At 36.1% G+C, this 15,594-nt stretch overlaps 1 long non-coding RNA gene and 1 pseudogene across 8 annotated transcripts; both read right to left on the reverse strand.

The window, feature by feature from the left end:
* Positions 1 to 2,021: 2,021 nt before the first annotated feature.
* LOC113310756 lies at positions 2,022 to 4,557 on the reverse strand. 8 transcript variants are annotated; one of them, XR_003341371.1, is made up of 5 exons: positions 3,617 to 4,268; positions 3,480 to 3,528; positions 3,195 to 3,394; positions 2,968 to 3,079; positions 2,022 to 2,857 (listed from the first exon to the last, which is right to left on the reverse strand). It is a non-coding gene; the product is annotated as an uncharacterized LOC113310756 (long non-coding RNA). The 8 variants fall into 8 exon arrangements; XR_003341368.1 differs by adding an exon at positions 4,340 to 4,557 and having other exon boundaries at positions 2,022 to 3,394; positions 3,617 to 4,043; XR_003341370.1 differs by having other exon boundaries at positions 2,022 to 2,796; positions 2,968 to 3,394.
* A 7,597-nt stretch (positions 4,558 to 12,154) lies between these two features.
* On the reverse strand, positions 12,155 to 12,982 carry LOC113313660 (annotated as a pseudogene).
* Between the last annotated feature and the right edge of the window lie 2,612 nt (positions 12,983 to 15,594).

A 15,594-nucleotide genomic window follows, 5' to 3' on the forward strand; every position in this document is an offset into this window, starting at 1 on the left:
GTTGATGTTTGTGAAAAGCTTCTGTTCTCCGGTCTTGCTCTGAAATAGAATTGATCATTTCCCTTCAATTTCCACAGAATATCCATCCCCAAACTTCACTTGTCCTTTGATTTTCTCATTGAGTTCAGAAAAGGAGTGTCTCTTACCAGTCATGTGATTGCTGGCTCCATTATCTAAATACCATACTCCTTCTTCATTATCCTTTGTTTCATAGTTCTTTGGTATTAATTTCTCTTCGTTTAAGAATACCACTTCGTGCATGAAAAGAGCAGTATCGGCTTCCCTTGTTTCATTCTTGTTTGCTTCTTCCATCTTTTGTATTCTTTCAGGGCATACAGAGGAGAAGTGTCCTGGTTTATCACATCTGTAACAAATAATGTTTGATCTATCCTTCTTTTCTTTCCCTTGGTTTTGATCATTCTGACTTGTTGTTCTATCTTGTGAGTTAAACCTTCCTCCCCTTCCTCGGCCTCTGTTTACTCTACCACCTCTTCCACGACCTCTTCCTCTTGTCGCAGAGTTTTGTTGGTAAGAGTTTGTGTACAAGAGTTTTCCTTGAGTTTCTCCATTGTTTCTTCATCAAGGATTCTCTCTTCATATGCTTTCAATCTTCCAATTATATCTTCATAGCTAGTTTTCTTTAAATCTAAGACTTGTTTGAGAGAAGCTATGATATGAATATACTTGGATCTTGGTAAACTATTGAGAAACTTCTTTACCAGTTTATCTTCATCAATGGATTGTCCAAGTGACGCAGCTTTTGAGGCTATCTCTGATAGCTTTCCTGCAAAGCTATCAATAGTATCAGTGTCTTTCATCTTCACTCTTTCAAATTCAGACATTAAGGTTTGCAGACGGGCTTCTTTAACTCCATCAGCTCCGAGATTACGTGCCTTTATTGCATCCCAAATTTTCTTTGAAGTTTCCTGTTCACCAACTTGTAGAACAAGACATTCTGGTATTGCTTGAAAGAGTAATCCAATGGCAACATTGTTTTTGTCTGGGTCCAATGTACCAGGATCAATTGTTTCCCAAACTTTGTAGATTTTCATTAGTACCTTCATTCTCATGGCCCATATTGTGTAGTTTGTGGCGTTGAGGATTGGAACTTGTATTGATGGTGGCGTGAACTGTTTTGCACCCACAATGGTGGTTTCGTTTTCCATGGCTCAGAAACACGCTCTGATACCAATTAATGGCAACTGCAAGATGAAACTTAGCTTATATAAAGACAACTCTCTTTATTGATGTTTAGAAAATCTCTCAAAACTAAACACAAGCTCTAATCTTGCTTATATGATCAACCACAACTTTGGTGATCATATATATATAGAACTATGAATTCCTTTTCCTAGTCCTATTACCTTATTACATGTCTTTCCTTTTCTTAGAACTAGATGACTTCTAATTCCCTTAGGATTACATCAATTTCCTAATCTTGTCCTAACCAGCTTGTTAGTGACTTCTATGTTGAAGTTAATCCAACAAATTGGTGTAAGGGAAGAATTCAAAAAGTGGTTGGGTGCATTAAGTGGGTTTGAATGATTTACATCTGACCGGGAGAATTGCAGTGCCAGCGAGATCAGACTTCAGAGATTGACCAAAGTAGCAAGTTCTTTGTGGGAGAGGGATGGAGACCAGGAGACGAGGACTGAAAAAGATGGTTGAAATTTATTGCAAGAGAACCGGATCCAGTTAAGGTAGAAGGTGCACCAAGCTTTATTGTGCACGCGCAGCAGTCAAATTTATTTAGAAACTTTGCGCGCATTAGTCCATTATTTTTTGTTTTGCTGCATGCATTGTTCAATAATCATCACTTTAATACTTGTTGTCTACTTCCACCATTTAGTCCACACAACTTTCACCGTCACCAATTTACAAATTCAGAATTGCAGTCATAAATACCTATTTTTCTAAATACCAGAATGAAATCTAACACATGGTTTTTTGTAGCTTCAGCTGATTTACTTGATTCACTATCATCAGTATTAAAAAAAAAACAACAACAACAACACTTTGAATCTTCAAAAGCAGCACCAACAATACTAAATTAACAATTTTTTATTTTACATTTGCCATTGCACGAATCGAATGACTAAATACCCAGCATCACCTGCAATAGTCTAGCTCATCAAACAAATTTGTATTTCAACTTCAAGAGACTAGGTTTCTCACATCCAGTGGTCGATAAAAGCGAGACCACTTTCGTTGTTCAACTATAGACATGGACGTGGCCTAAAAATCATTTCAATCTAGATGTTCTCTAACCATAACTCAGGCTCAATTGACGCAGACATAGACGTTATCCTCGCTACGGTTGACGCAGATGTAGACGTGGACATTATCACCGCTACCGTTCATGCAGACTTCAACACCATCGTAATTTCTAATGACACAGTCATAACTTATCCCTTGCACAATAACAATCTTTTCGGGGTGGGGGGATTTCGAACAAGTTTTGTTGTTTCTTTTGTCGGTGAATACAAATTTTCAGACCAGTTATGATTGCCAGCTGCAACTGATTTCATTCCTAGTGCAATACTAGTGATTTCGCTGGCTAAGTCACAATTTGACTTAAAGGCTTAAAGCTTTAGTTTGTTGGGCCACGATCAGTGATACTAAAGCTTGTTCCTTTATGGAAAACCAACCCGATTGATCACGGCACAACAACACAAGGCAAAAAAATTATATATACTTGAAATTCGAAAAACAATCACGTGATATGTAAGTACCTTAGTGTAAACTTTTAACCCTTCACAACCATGACCGAGGTGTAACTGATAAGAGATCTCTAATCTACATAAAAGGAGATAATCACTGGCATCTTCAAATGAGATTGTAATAAATGGAGTGATTCCTACGAGATGACACCAAAAGTTATTAAGTTTACTTATACTCCATCAATAATGCATGTACGAACATATTGGAAAAGTGCAAAAAGAAAATGTAATCCGTCATAAAATATACCTTGGACCTTTGTTGTCGAAACAGCTCAACAAACTATAGCTGTTTGGTTCATTCTTTTAGACCTGCAAATATGGTTCCTCTATACTCAATTGACCATCCAGTACTTACTTTACTGAAATGAACCACAGTTCCTAATAATCAGTGGATGTAACACCTTACTGAACTACATGTCCGAGAAAAAAAATTACAAACACTGAATACACCACTGTCAAAGCGAGTAAGTATACCTTGACATAGAAACAAAGATTACACGCTTCATTATTTCTACACAAAGCAATCCGAGAGAAGACAGATTTAGGTAGCGCATCATATAATAACAACAACAAGAAATACATGAAAATAAAAAGTAACTAAGGATCAAACAATAACTCCATTACAGCAACCTTTTTGTCACTTTCCTCTCCAGCAGAACCATTGGAATCTCAACCTATTCGACAGAACACCATTCAGCAATACCATTCACAAGGCTCAAATTATAAAACAAGCTAAACTGATGCCAACGGATAACACACCTTGACACATAGATAGCCTGCAAGTGGCTTCTACCTGCACGTGAAGTCCCTGGAAAGCAAAAAACCAATACAATTAAGCTCAACATAACTAATACCTCAAAAACACATAGAAGACACACTAGAAATAAAATCCTTACCCAAAAACCTCCAATGAGAGTAACCAGGCCGCTAGCTTCAGCTCCTTTGGAAGAAGCTTGACACCAGAGCCGCTAGCTTCACAGAACATAATATAGTTAGGCTTCCATCTCCATCACAACAGTACAAAATCTGAGTGAGTAGTTCTTTCCCACTGCTGAGCAAAGACAACATCTTGCCATGACTTAAGATTCCGTTAGATCCGATTCCATATGTCTTAATCGGCTGAAAAATCAATAATCAACATAATCAACATAATCAACATAATCAAAAATTAATTATTAAAACAGACCTTTGAGGAAAAACAGACTTGAAGTTGTTTAACCTATGAGGCCAACATTTTATGGCTTCATCTTAATGAGCCAACAAACCCAGAAACCTAATATGAGAGTAATTGCGACCTCTAGCTTCAGCTCCTGCGGCAGAACCCTGTAAAACACAAGTTAATACTTAATAAAAGGTACCAAGGAAACTAACTCATGGAGTAACTTGATGAAAACTGCCATCTAATATCTAAATGCTAGATCTCAGAGAGACACGAGGTATGAATTTCTAATATCTTAAAATGGAAAACAAGTATGGAAGTATGGCTACAAACGGAAAAAAAATTAAAGAAATGGGAACAAATGGTCGTGAACCCTTGATTAGGTATACAGTATATAGAGTGAGAGAGAGAAAAAATTGATTGGAGTGAGAAAAAATGGTCGTGATAACGACCCACTCACCATAATTGTCTCTCTGCAATCTTATCTTCTTGCTACAGAAACACCAACTTGTATTCCAGCTGTGCGCTGCCATCAATGGGATTTCAGAGAGCTTCCAACCACCCCTTTTCTTTATTGCAGACAGAGAAATTGACGGGTAATGCGACACATACCGGGAGATAATCCCGTGGATTCTCACAATAGAGAGAAATTTTTGGGGCCCCACATGGAAATTTGCAGGGGTCTGTTAAGGGTGGGATTCTATTTTTTTTCACTCGGTGTCCACCACGGGATTACCTCCCGGTACACCAAGCATTATTGGAAATTGACCCTAAAATCAATAGCATATAGGGTAAAGAATTAAGAGCAGTGGAGGTTAGGTTAATGAGAGTATATGTTAGAAGATAAGATGGTTATGAATTGTGAGAAGGGTAGGTCTAGGGAAGCCAGTGGGCAGGCAGACAAATGAAGAAGAAATTGACAGAGAAATAAAGGGGAAGGCGATGATAACAGTGATAAAGTTAAATGGGACTAGGCTAGGTTTTCGTTCTGATTGAGAAGAGGAATAAGGAGAAAATAGAGGTTTATTTTGGTAACAGATGGCACAACTGAACTCTCTGAAGTTGTTGTTGATTCAGGAGAATTAGTGATTCATTTATTAGTAACCTTACTACAATCACAATGGAGCAATAGATTATACACTTGCTTTCTTGATTACCTCATACTGTAAATTGTTTTATCTTACAAGTTGTTAGTGTACAAGTATTTATTATTGGAATTAGATGTTACTGTGGGTGACTAAATTTTACTATTTCATAAATTCAATTCGGAAAAAAAAATTTGACAAGAAACAACCCACAAAATTAATAAGACAATTTGTTCTAGGACATTAATCATGTTTCATTTGCTTCAATTTTCCCAATTCACACTGGTTTGCAACCATGTCATCGAACATTTTAACCAACCGCGCTGAACTGGCATCATCCTCACCGTAGAGTGACATATGTGGAACTACCGCGCCAAACTGGTATCATTATCATTACATACTGACTTGTGTGGTGGAACTTTCATGTCATATAAAGAACTTTCATGACATATGCATCGAATTCCTGCATATAAAGAACAAACAATGATCGACACGTAGAGGACATTGCACTTGACTACTCTGTGCATATTATCTGTTATCTCAAGTAGTAGTTTAAGAGGTTAAAAGTTACAATAGTATATAGAAAATTCGTCCTCCCTCGTACTCGTACTCCGGCCAATCACCATCATAATATTGATTCTCTGTAACAGAAATCCATGTTCTCGAGCTGCAACCATATGGCCAAAGAAATCATTTATAATAAGCTTCATTTGAACTTAACATAAAAAAATAAGTCAATATGTCTCGCACAGAATACACTCTCTCTCCTAGAGCTCTGATGACGTGTCAAGGCGATTTTTTAGGTCAAATTCTTTCTTCGTCTTCACCATGGATGGCGCCGTTCGTCCTCCTTGATCCTAGATCTTAAATCAGAAAGGGAACTCCTCTAATTCTGCTAGCAACTTAGATTTCAACATTCGATCGGAAAACTTTCCATCTTTGAATGGATCTGTTATACCTTTTGAACCTTCTGGAGGAATCTGCACCTCAAAGTTTTGCTTCTTGCTTCAAGGATCCCTCGATGCAGACATCTACTCCATCAATTAAGCTTGCATATGAAGAACCAAGAAAAGATGTTAAAGATTTTGCATACTTCTCATCAGGTGAATTGCAATCTCATATTACTAGCTGTGAAGCTTTTGTTGTTGGTTATTTTGTGGGAAACATACTTGATTTCAATTTTGTGAAAGAAAATTTAACTACCCAGTGGAATCTTAAAAGGCAATTTTACTATGACTATCCATGGAGAGCAAGCCTTCATGTTTAAATTTTCTCTAGAAGAAGATAGAGTTAGGGTTTTAGAAATTGGATCCCGTCCACATTGCCAGTAAGTTGTTTCTTATTCGCCCTTGGTCACCATTTATAGAACAACAAATTGGATCAATTAGCTCTGTTTCTATATGGATGATTCTAAGAAATGTTCCTTTACATCTTTGGAATGCAACTGTATTTTCTAGGATAACAAGCCTTGTAGGAAAACCAATCATGATTGATGCTCCAACTGCAATGAAAACTAGAATGGCTTTTGCAAGGGTTTGTGTAGAAATTGAAGCCTCATGCTCTTTTCCAGCTACTCTTCCATTTCAAATTGATGATAAGAAGTATGAGGTGAGGGCTGAATACCCTTGGAAACCCACTGCTTGCTCTCATTGTAAAAGCTTTGGACATAGAAGTGACAAATGTATCTACTCCAAAGTTAACCAAAAAGTGGGTTCCTAAGACAGTTACTAGAATAGAAAAGGCATCACCCGTTGAAGATTCTAATGGTGATCTTTCTATCCATGAGAATGTAAATGCTGATAATGTAACTGACTCTACTGGACCTCCGTTAGAGACTGCTCAGGATGGTCACCCAGTAGTGAAAGAGAAGATTCCAGTTGGGGTATTGAGTGAAAAAGCGGAAGCTCTAGAGAAGGTGGCTCAACCAGCCGAGGAGAAGTGAACATCATTTACAAGAAGGAAGAAGAATTCTAGAAAAAAGATGATGTTCATAAGCAAGAGGCTTTAGACTTTTTGAACTCTTTCAGCAGTTTAGACTCTGACTCAGAACCTACCGGTATGGAGATATTTGAAGAACCTTTAGAGTCCAGTGTTTCTTATGGTTTTGAAGTCTTTAATGCAATTGGAAATAATACTCAAGATATGGACTCTTCAAGTGATGAGATGGAATTAGTGAAGACTAAATCTCTTGATGCTATCCAAACAGGATACAACGAACTAGTTCTCAGCAGGTGGAGAATATGTTAAACTTTTCAGTTATGCTTGGAGCCAATAGTGGGTGTTCAAAAGAAGGAAAAAGGACCATTTTTAGCGAATTAAATGATAAATACCAAAAGACTAGAATGGAAAGGGAGCTTGGAAAACTAGGTTTGAAGGATAATGTGGGCAACGAAAAATTAGGCTGAGGACATGGAAAATCTGCCAAGAAGAAATGACTGTTTGTTACTTCCCTTGTCGACAGGGTGTTGTTTCTTTTTGTGGTCTGAGTACGGCATTTGCCTGATCTCGTGTTGCACTGTTGTGCTTTTATTTTTCCTGTACGCTTTTGCTCTTTTTCTATTTTCATTATATTAACCTAGCGTTTTTAGGGGCCACTCAAAAGGAATTAGGGGCCAACAATAAAACAAAAAAGGTCACCCAATCCTAAATTGTGTTCACCCCTTATCTCCCATATTTCGTAATGACAAAATTACCTTCAATATTCGGTAGTTTGAGCAGGATTCGGGTGATAAAAAAATTTGAGGGATTTTTTTTTCTTTTTTTTTTTTGCTTTTTCGAACTTTGGTACAACCATAATCGGTAGTAAAGTGTGTTACTTTAACTTCCGAATGTATATTGGTCCCAAAATGAGATTTTTCCAAAATCCTTTAATTTTCGACTTTGGTACAACCATAATCGGTAGTAAAGTGTGTTACTTTAACTTCCGAATGTATATTTGCCCCAAAATGATATTTTGCCAAAATCCTTAAATTTTCGAACTTTGGTACAACCATAATCGGTAGTAAATTGTGTTACTTTAGCCTCCGAATATATTCATTTTTTGAATCTTAGTACTACCATAATCGGTAGTAAATTTAACTTCTGAATGTATATTGTCCCCAAAATGAGATTTTGCCAAAATCCTAAAATTATCGAACTTTGGTACTACCATAATCGGTAGTAAAGTGTGTTACTTTAACCTCTGAATATACTAAATTTTCGAATTTTAGCACTACCATAATCGGTAGTAAATTTAACTTCCGAACGTATATTGGCCCCAAAATATGATTTTGCCAAAATCCTAAAATTTTCGAACTTTGGTACTACCATAATCGGTAGTAAAGTGTGTTACTTTAACTTCCGAATATACTCAATTTTCGAACTTTTAGCACTACCATAATCGGTAGTAAATTTGATTTCTGAATGTATATTGGCCCCAAAATGTGATTTTGCAAAATCTTAAAATTTTCGAATTTTGGTACTACCATAATCGGTAGTAAAGTGTGTTACTTTAACCTCCGAATATATTCAATTTTCGAATATTAGTACTACCATAATCGGTAGTAAATTTGACTTCCGAATGTATATTGGCCCCAAAATATGATTTTGCCAAAATCCTAAAATTTTCGAACTTTGGTACTACCATAATCGGTAGTAAAGTGTGTTATTTTAACCTCCGAATATACTAAATTTTCGAATTTTAGTACTACCATAATCGGAAGTGAATTGTGTTAATAAGTGATGCTTATTATCTGCCGATTGTGTTCATGGCCTCAAATTCAAATTTTCAAAACTTAACAAAAGTTTCAAAATTTTCTACTTTCACAATCGGTAGTTAATGGTGTTCATTATCTATCGATTGTGCGTAACTTTTTGTACAGAGAAATTTAATTTTTAGAATCAAGAATAATCGGTAGATATCGATCAATTTACCTACCGATTATGGTTGATGTTCTTAAGAAACGAAGAACATCAACCATAATCGGTAGGTAAAGTAGATTATTATCTACCGATTATGTTTCTGCTAGTGTAAATCCAAGAACATCAACCATAATCGGTAGGTAAAATAGATAGTTATCTACCGATTATGTTTCTGCTACTGTAAATCCAAGAAAATTTTCGGATCAAATTTTTGATTTCAAGTAATCAAATCCTAATTTTGAATCACAACTACTATCATCTATTCGTTTTGTTTGTTGAACTCCTTTTTTTTTGATGTTCTAAGTTTCAACTTTAAGGTTAATGAATTTTGGGTTTTAATTTTAAACAATCAATCATAACATTTTGTTTGATCGATGATCTTTGTTTTCAATCAAAATTAAAATGATGGAAAAAAAAATTCAATGGGTGGAAAAGAGAAGAAGAAGTGGAATGATATGATTATGAAAATAAAGGATATAGGTTTAGATTTAGTATAAAGGTGAAGGACAATATAGATAATTTTTTATTTTTAAGACATCCCTTAACCTCCTTCAATGGATGGGAATAAAAAAGTGACCCCTAATTTCTTTTGAGTGACCCCTAAAAACGCTAGGTATATTAACCTTTCTACTCAAAAAAAAAATTATAATAAAAAAAAATCAGTGTTTAGAACCCAAGGATTTTACCTCAGAAAAGCCCCAAGAATCATCGTCAACGCACTCAACTAAATACCCCTACGACGCCCTACACCATCTTCTATTGAACCACTTACAATGCACCATCAAGACACGGACTCTCCACCATACCTTTAGTCATCATCAAGACAAACAAAACAATGAAACTTATAAACATGAATTTTTGTACCCGCTAATGTTGTTAAAATCTTAGGGTATCAATTATAGAGTCTTCCCCAACTTACTTTCAGAGATTTAAAAAGCATATCTGATTTGGGATCAGAAAACTCTTATTCTAGTTACAACCCTCATACCAGTATTAGTAACACGTAACATTTGAACGTAATATCCATTCTTTGGCCCGCATCACCTGTTTATGCAATGGAGCATTCTTATAGACAGAACCAACATAAAAATAAAGAAAATAACAAACCAACCTCAACAACTTATGAGAAACGTAAAAACTAAGTCATCATAATAAGCCAAGTAATTTACACATCAATATATTAAGTGAAATTCTTTGCTCAAAATCTAAGAGATTCTGGTACTCTGCGATTTTGTTTATCTCACGCAAACATACAACAACGAAAATCAATAGGCATGAAAACTAGGACTAATTTGCTAACATTAAAACTTGATTTGTACTTGTTAAATCAAAGTTTCTTCGGAACGGACACCCTAACACCTTGAGCCGAACGGACACCCTCTTTTCTTTTTTCCTCTCTTCTTCCCCATGAACGGCGCCTAAACCTTGTGATTACCGGAGCGATGCAGGCCTTAGGGCCGCTATTTCGTCTTAGTTGCCGGGATTTACCTTCGATTTGGGTATCGATTTATTTGATTTGCCGATGAAGTTGCCTCGTAATTTGCTAGTGCTTGGTCAACTGGTCGATTCTCTCTTTCAAGTTCCCATCCATTTGCATCTGCATGTTGGTTTATTTGAACCCCCTCGGTATCAATCCTTCCTCTCTTTGTTTAATTGTTATAACCTAGTCTGATTTCCTTCTTCTGTTCTCTAATTTCCCAAAAAAAAAAAAAAATCACGGTAGTCAGTTTGTTAATTTGTTCACCATGTCTTCAATTTCATTTGGTGTTTTTTTGTTGACTTCCGATTAGGCTTCTTGATGTTTCAGACTGCTCCTATTGTTAATCATGACTCCAATCCATCTTTTGACTTACTTTTTTATTTTGAAGAGAACCTGTTTGTTAGAAAGTCAGTAGGTAGTTTTTGTATCACCATAATTTGTGTTCTTCGGTGATGGTTCTTTGTTGGCTTTTGCACACCCTCTCTTCTCTTTTTTCAATTCTATCAATCACCATTTATTCCATCTCGTGTCTTTTTCTTTCTAGTATTATGTTTTTCTTAATTCAGTAAAATTTAATGTATTTTTGTCCAAGGGGGTTGATTGTGTTTGAGGTGCTCTGGGTTTGAGTGCTGTTATTAGGACCCAGTAGTTGTTCAAACTATTTTTGTGAGCTTCTTATCTCGTAATTTCTTCAAGCACTGGCCTTTTGATCGTCTTTTGAATTTGAACTTTCATCGGCATGATATACCCATGTCAGATTTTCATTTTTCTATCCGGTTAACTACTATGATTTGGTGGATTCTAATGGTTCTGCACCGTTTCGGTAAGCTCTTTCCCTGCATTTTTCTGGTTGTTAGTTAAATTCAAAGCCTCTACTTTGTTTCCTTCTTTTATTTTATTCCTGTTAAGCCTATTAGAAATAGCTCTATTACAGGGGTTAGTCCGGTTAGTCCACGAGTAAGTTGGAGGGAGTTTAATGTATTTTGAATCTTGGGGATTTTGAGGGAGTGTAAGAGAGTATTGGGAGTTTGAGAGAGTTTGGTGTGTTGAGTGTAGGGAGTTTGAGAGACTCAACCAAAATCTCTACTTTTTTGAGAGATCTGGAGTGAGGCAAAATTACACTATAAACTCCCTAGAACTCCCCAGAACTCCCCAAAAAAAACAAACTCCCTATCATTCTATTTTTTATCACTAACAGGGAGTTTAAGAGTTTCTTTCAAACTTCCCCACGACTAACGGGGTTTTCTAGGGAGTTGGGGAGACTCTTCTAAACTCTCCCACGACTAACGGGGATTTTAAGAGACTCCCTCGAACTCCCTCACGACTAACGGGAAAAAATACAACTACACCCAACTCCCCCAACTCCCTTGAGGACTAACATCCTGTTATTGTTTTCTATATTCTCTGTAAAAATATGTACAAGGGGTTAGTCCTCGAGTGATTTCGGGGGAGTTGAGTGTATTTTAAATCTCAGGGATTTTGAGAGAATTTGAGAGAGTGTAGGGAGTTTGAGAGAGTTTTGTGTTTTTGAGTTCAGGGAGTTTGGGGGAGTGTAGAGAGTTTGAGAGAGTTTATTAGAGGGAGTTTGGGGGAGTTTGACAGAGTTCACTCCTAACTCATTCTCTTTTAAGAAACAATAAACCCTTATTTGCAAATAACATTGATCTTTAATCAAAAGAAAAAAATAAATGAAAATGATATCTCTGTATCAATAGTATGTTATTTTGTGCAACGAGATAATTTTTTTCCCTTCAATTTAACGGTCTCCATACAATTCTAACTCCCTTTGTTCACGAACATTTTCCCACATATCATCCGCTATACTCTTTCTCCATGCATTAGCTTCTTGACGTTGTTGTTCTTGAGTTTGTTGTGTCAAAATTTCATCGTCATTTACAAGCGTTGATGGATGGCTATCTTCCTCTTCCTCTTCCTCGACCGGAAACTCATCTGAACGGCATTCTTTTCGTAAGAAGTTGTGTAGGCCTGCACAAGCTGTCATTATCTCCGCTTGCACCTGATACGGAAATGGAGGTTGAGACTTAAAGATCAAGAAACGAGACTTCACAACACCGAACAATCTTTCAACTACATTCCTCAAAGAAGCATGACGCATGTTAAATAATTCTTCAGCCTTTTTCGCATGATTACCCGTACCAGAAAATTCTTTCAAATGATAACGTTGGCCACGAAATGGTGTTAAACAATATCGTCGGTTTGCAAACCCACCATCCCCCAAGTAATATTTACCTGAATAAAACACAAAAAGAAAACTTCGTCAAGTAGAACCCGAATATAACTTAACCAAAAAACTCAAAACTTCACATTAGATAAAAGTAAAATTACCTGCGGTATTTTCAGTCCATTTCTTTTTGTCATTGCGTCGTTAAGTATTTTCGAATCATGAGCAGACCCTTCCCATCCACTGAGCACGTATATGAACTCCAAGTCGAAGTTGCAAACCGCTAACACATTTTGAGATGTAATTCCATGTCGATTCCGATAAACGGCTGCATTTCTTTTCTCTACCATTTGGGATATGTGTACCGTCCATAGCTCCAATGCAATCCTTAAAGTAAGGATAAAATCGTGTACTCTCACGAATTTTAAATGGAGTTGCACTTGTTGGCTTAGCCATCATCCTCGGAGCTATAGAATTTAAAGCTCGCAACATCCTGTTGAAGTTTTTACTAACTGTCCACCGAGAGCGACCAAATGTGTCACGTATTGTGCAATATCGTGAACTTTGGCCAACAACGAGTAAAAATGTACCAAGCATTTCTTCAATAGAAACACATCTTGTATCACATAATGATGTAGTTTCTAATGATACAACATAGTTTTAGAAAAATATCAGGGTACATCCTATAACTTCTTCGAAAGTCTTCTGGGTCTTGACGCAAAACTCTCCTTATATAGTTATATCCAAACAAAGTAACTGGGCGTCTCATTGGTCTTTCATACGCTGACTTTGTATGTATTGCAATTGCTTGATTATATCCATCAACCATGAATGCACCGCTGAAAGTATATTCAAAAATATGGATAGTTCAAATTCATTATTGCTGCTTACCTCTTCATCATCACTGCTTTCTTCTTCTGTATCAAAGGCTTCATCTTCACTATCAGTAGATAAATCCAAATCAGACATGTTCACCTAAAAAGATGAAAAGTACTTTTTTTTATTAGAATCATCATTATTTCAAAAGCATAAAAGTATATGTATATAGAAAATAAGCATATAGAATATAAAGTTCATAAATTCAATCATAATAACCATAAAGATGTCAACCCATAAAAATTAGTAGCAATCAATCCATAACAATAAGTTCTCAACTAGGAGAAAAGAAAAATTAAATACTAATAGTTATGAGAAAAACGATCAAATGTTGTAACTCTAAAAGCCCATTAAACCTAATAGAAACTTGCAAAGATGACAGGTTTATGCTTTTAACTTTGAACCAATCCACAACTTTCTCTCTTCAGGAGTAAAACGTATGAATAAGTTCTTCTTGTGATTGTTGTCCAGCATTTCAATTACTTTCAGCTTATCTTCCAAAGAAATTTCATTCATGCCATAAACAAGATCCCATACTTGGTTATCTTTCTTATCCTTATCAATTCTGCACATTTCTTTTTTCAATTTTGCGGTCTTCTTTCTCTTTCGCAACAAGAGCATGCATTGAATCAATAGAAGAAGCAATCGATGAACTGTTGGCAATCAATTTCTCTAGATAATCAGACTGCCCAGTAGGATTAGTTGATGTAGAAGAGTCACCAATGTCACACCTTGGTCTTTTCTTTGGTGCCGTTTTTCTGACAGGAATTTTCTTTGTGTTCATATCTTGAGTTTCATCTTTATCTTGTTCATCACTTTCCTCTAATCCATATCCCACGTATGATACGTTAAAAGTATTATCATATTGCTCTCGTTGAGTATAATCAACATCGAATAATCATCTTGTTCATCTTCCTTATCGCAGGTTCTAGCACTTGTACCCTCATGGGTAAGATCAACTGTAACTTTTCCAGAAGCACATTTATTCCCAAAAACAATAAGCAAGTCACCGTAGTCTTTACCATTATCTTCCCTTAAGTTAGTTTGGTTTGGATGGCTCTGTTAACATACAAAAAATAAATAAAGGATAAAGCATGAATTAGAACTCTGCACAAAATAGAAGAAAAAAATATCAAATTTAGTTTTCAGTAAGTAACACACACATACCTCAAAGTAATTGTTCCACATCTCGTCGGATCCAGTAATCATCTTGTTAGTATCATCCCAACCGAATCCAGAAGTACAAGATTTAAACAAATCCTGGTATTGACCAAATCTAGTCTTCAGCCATCTATGTTTCCCTTTATAGTTCTCAAAAGATTTGTCACAACCACATGCTTGGTTAAGTTTTGGAAGTATCTCCTCTTCCACTATTCTCTTAGTAAAACATCCACTAGTGTCTTTCTTCTTCTCAAGTGTAGCTTCTACCAACAGTTCCAATAATTTCTCAGTCTCTCGAGTTGTCCATTGTTTGTAATTCGTAGTCACTTCCGTTTCCGGTTCCGTATTCTTATTCTTCCTAACATTCTTTTTCTTCTTGTTGTTTTCAGCAGGTTGGCTGGATTTTTCCATTCTATGGTGTGACATGTTAGCTACATTAGTACTTAGACTAATACTAGAACTTAACAAAGCAAGGATAGTAATAACACCAAACAGTCTAATGTAAACATGATAAAAAAATGTGATACTAGATTACACAGTACTAACACGCAGAGCTACTTTGCCAAATTGTTAATCAAAGAAAATCCCTTAGCAACTCCTTGCAACAAAAGCACCGTATGAATTGGCTAAAACACGCCAATACGGAATGAAGTACGCCTCTGTATTGAACTTTGGCATATAGAATAGAAGAGAAGTATGTGTCTAAATAAGAGGACTTAACAAGTGATAGTGATTCTCAATGACACCCATGCAAAGTAGCAAGCCAATTAATGCATGATGACATAACAAATTATGAAGATAGCTGTAAAGGAATTCTGTTTCACCGAAACATAGTTTCAGATTGTCCAATCTTTATAGTACTAATACTTACCTGATCCTCTTGAAATTTTTACGGTACGCTTGAAACTCAATATTCCACAACACACTAAAAAATCATAGCATTCCAACGGTTCATTAAAAAGATACATTACTCAGAACCCGACTACTTTCAATACGTGCATACAGAATTCAGTTCCGGATTTCTCACACTT

Source organism: Papaver somniferum, chromosome 9, assembly GCF_003573695.1.
Source record: "Papaver somniferum cultivar HN1 chromosome 9, ASM357369v1, whole genome shotgun sequence".
In the NCBI taxonomy this organism is placed as follows: domain Eukaryota; kingdom Viridiplantae; phylum Streptophyta; class Magnoliopsida; order Ranunculales; family Papaveraceae; genus Papaver; species Papaver somniferum.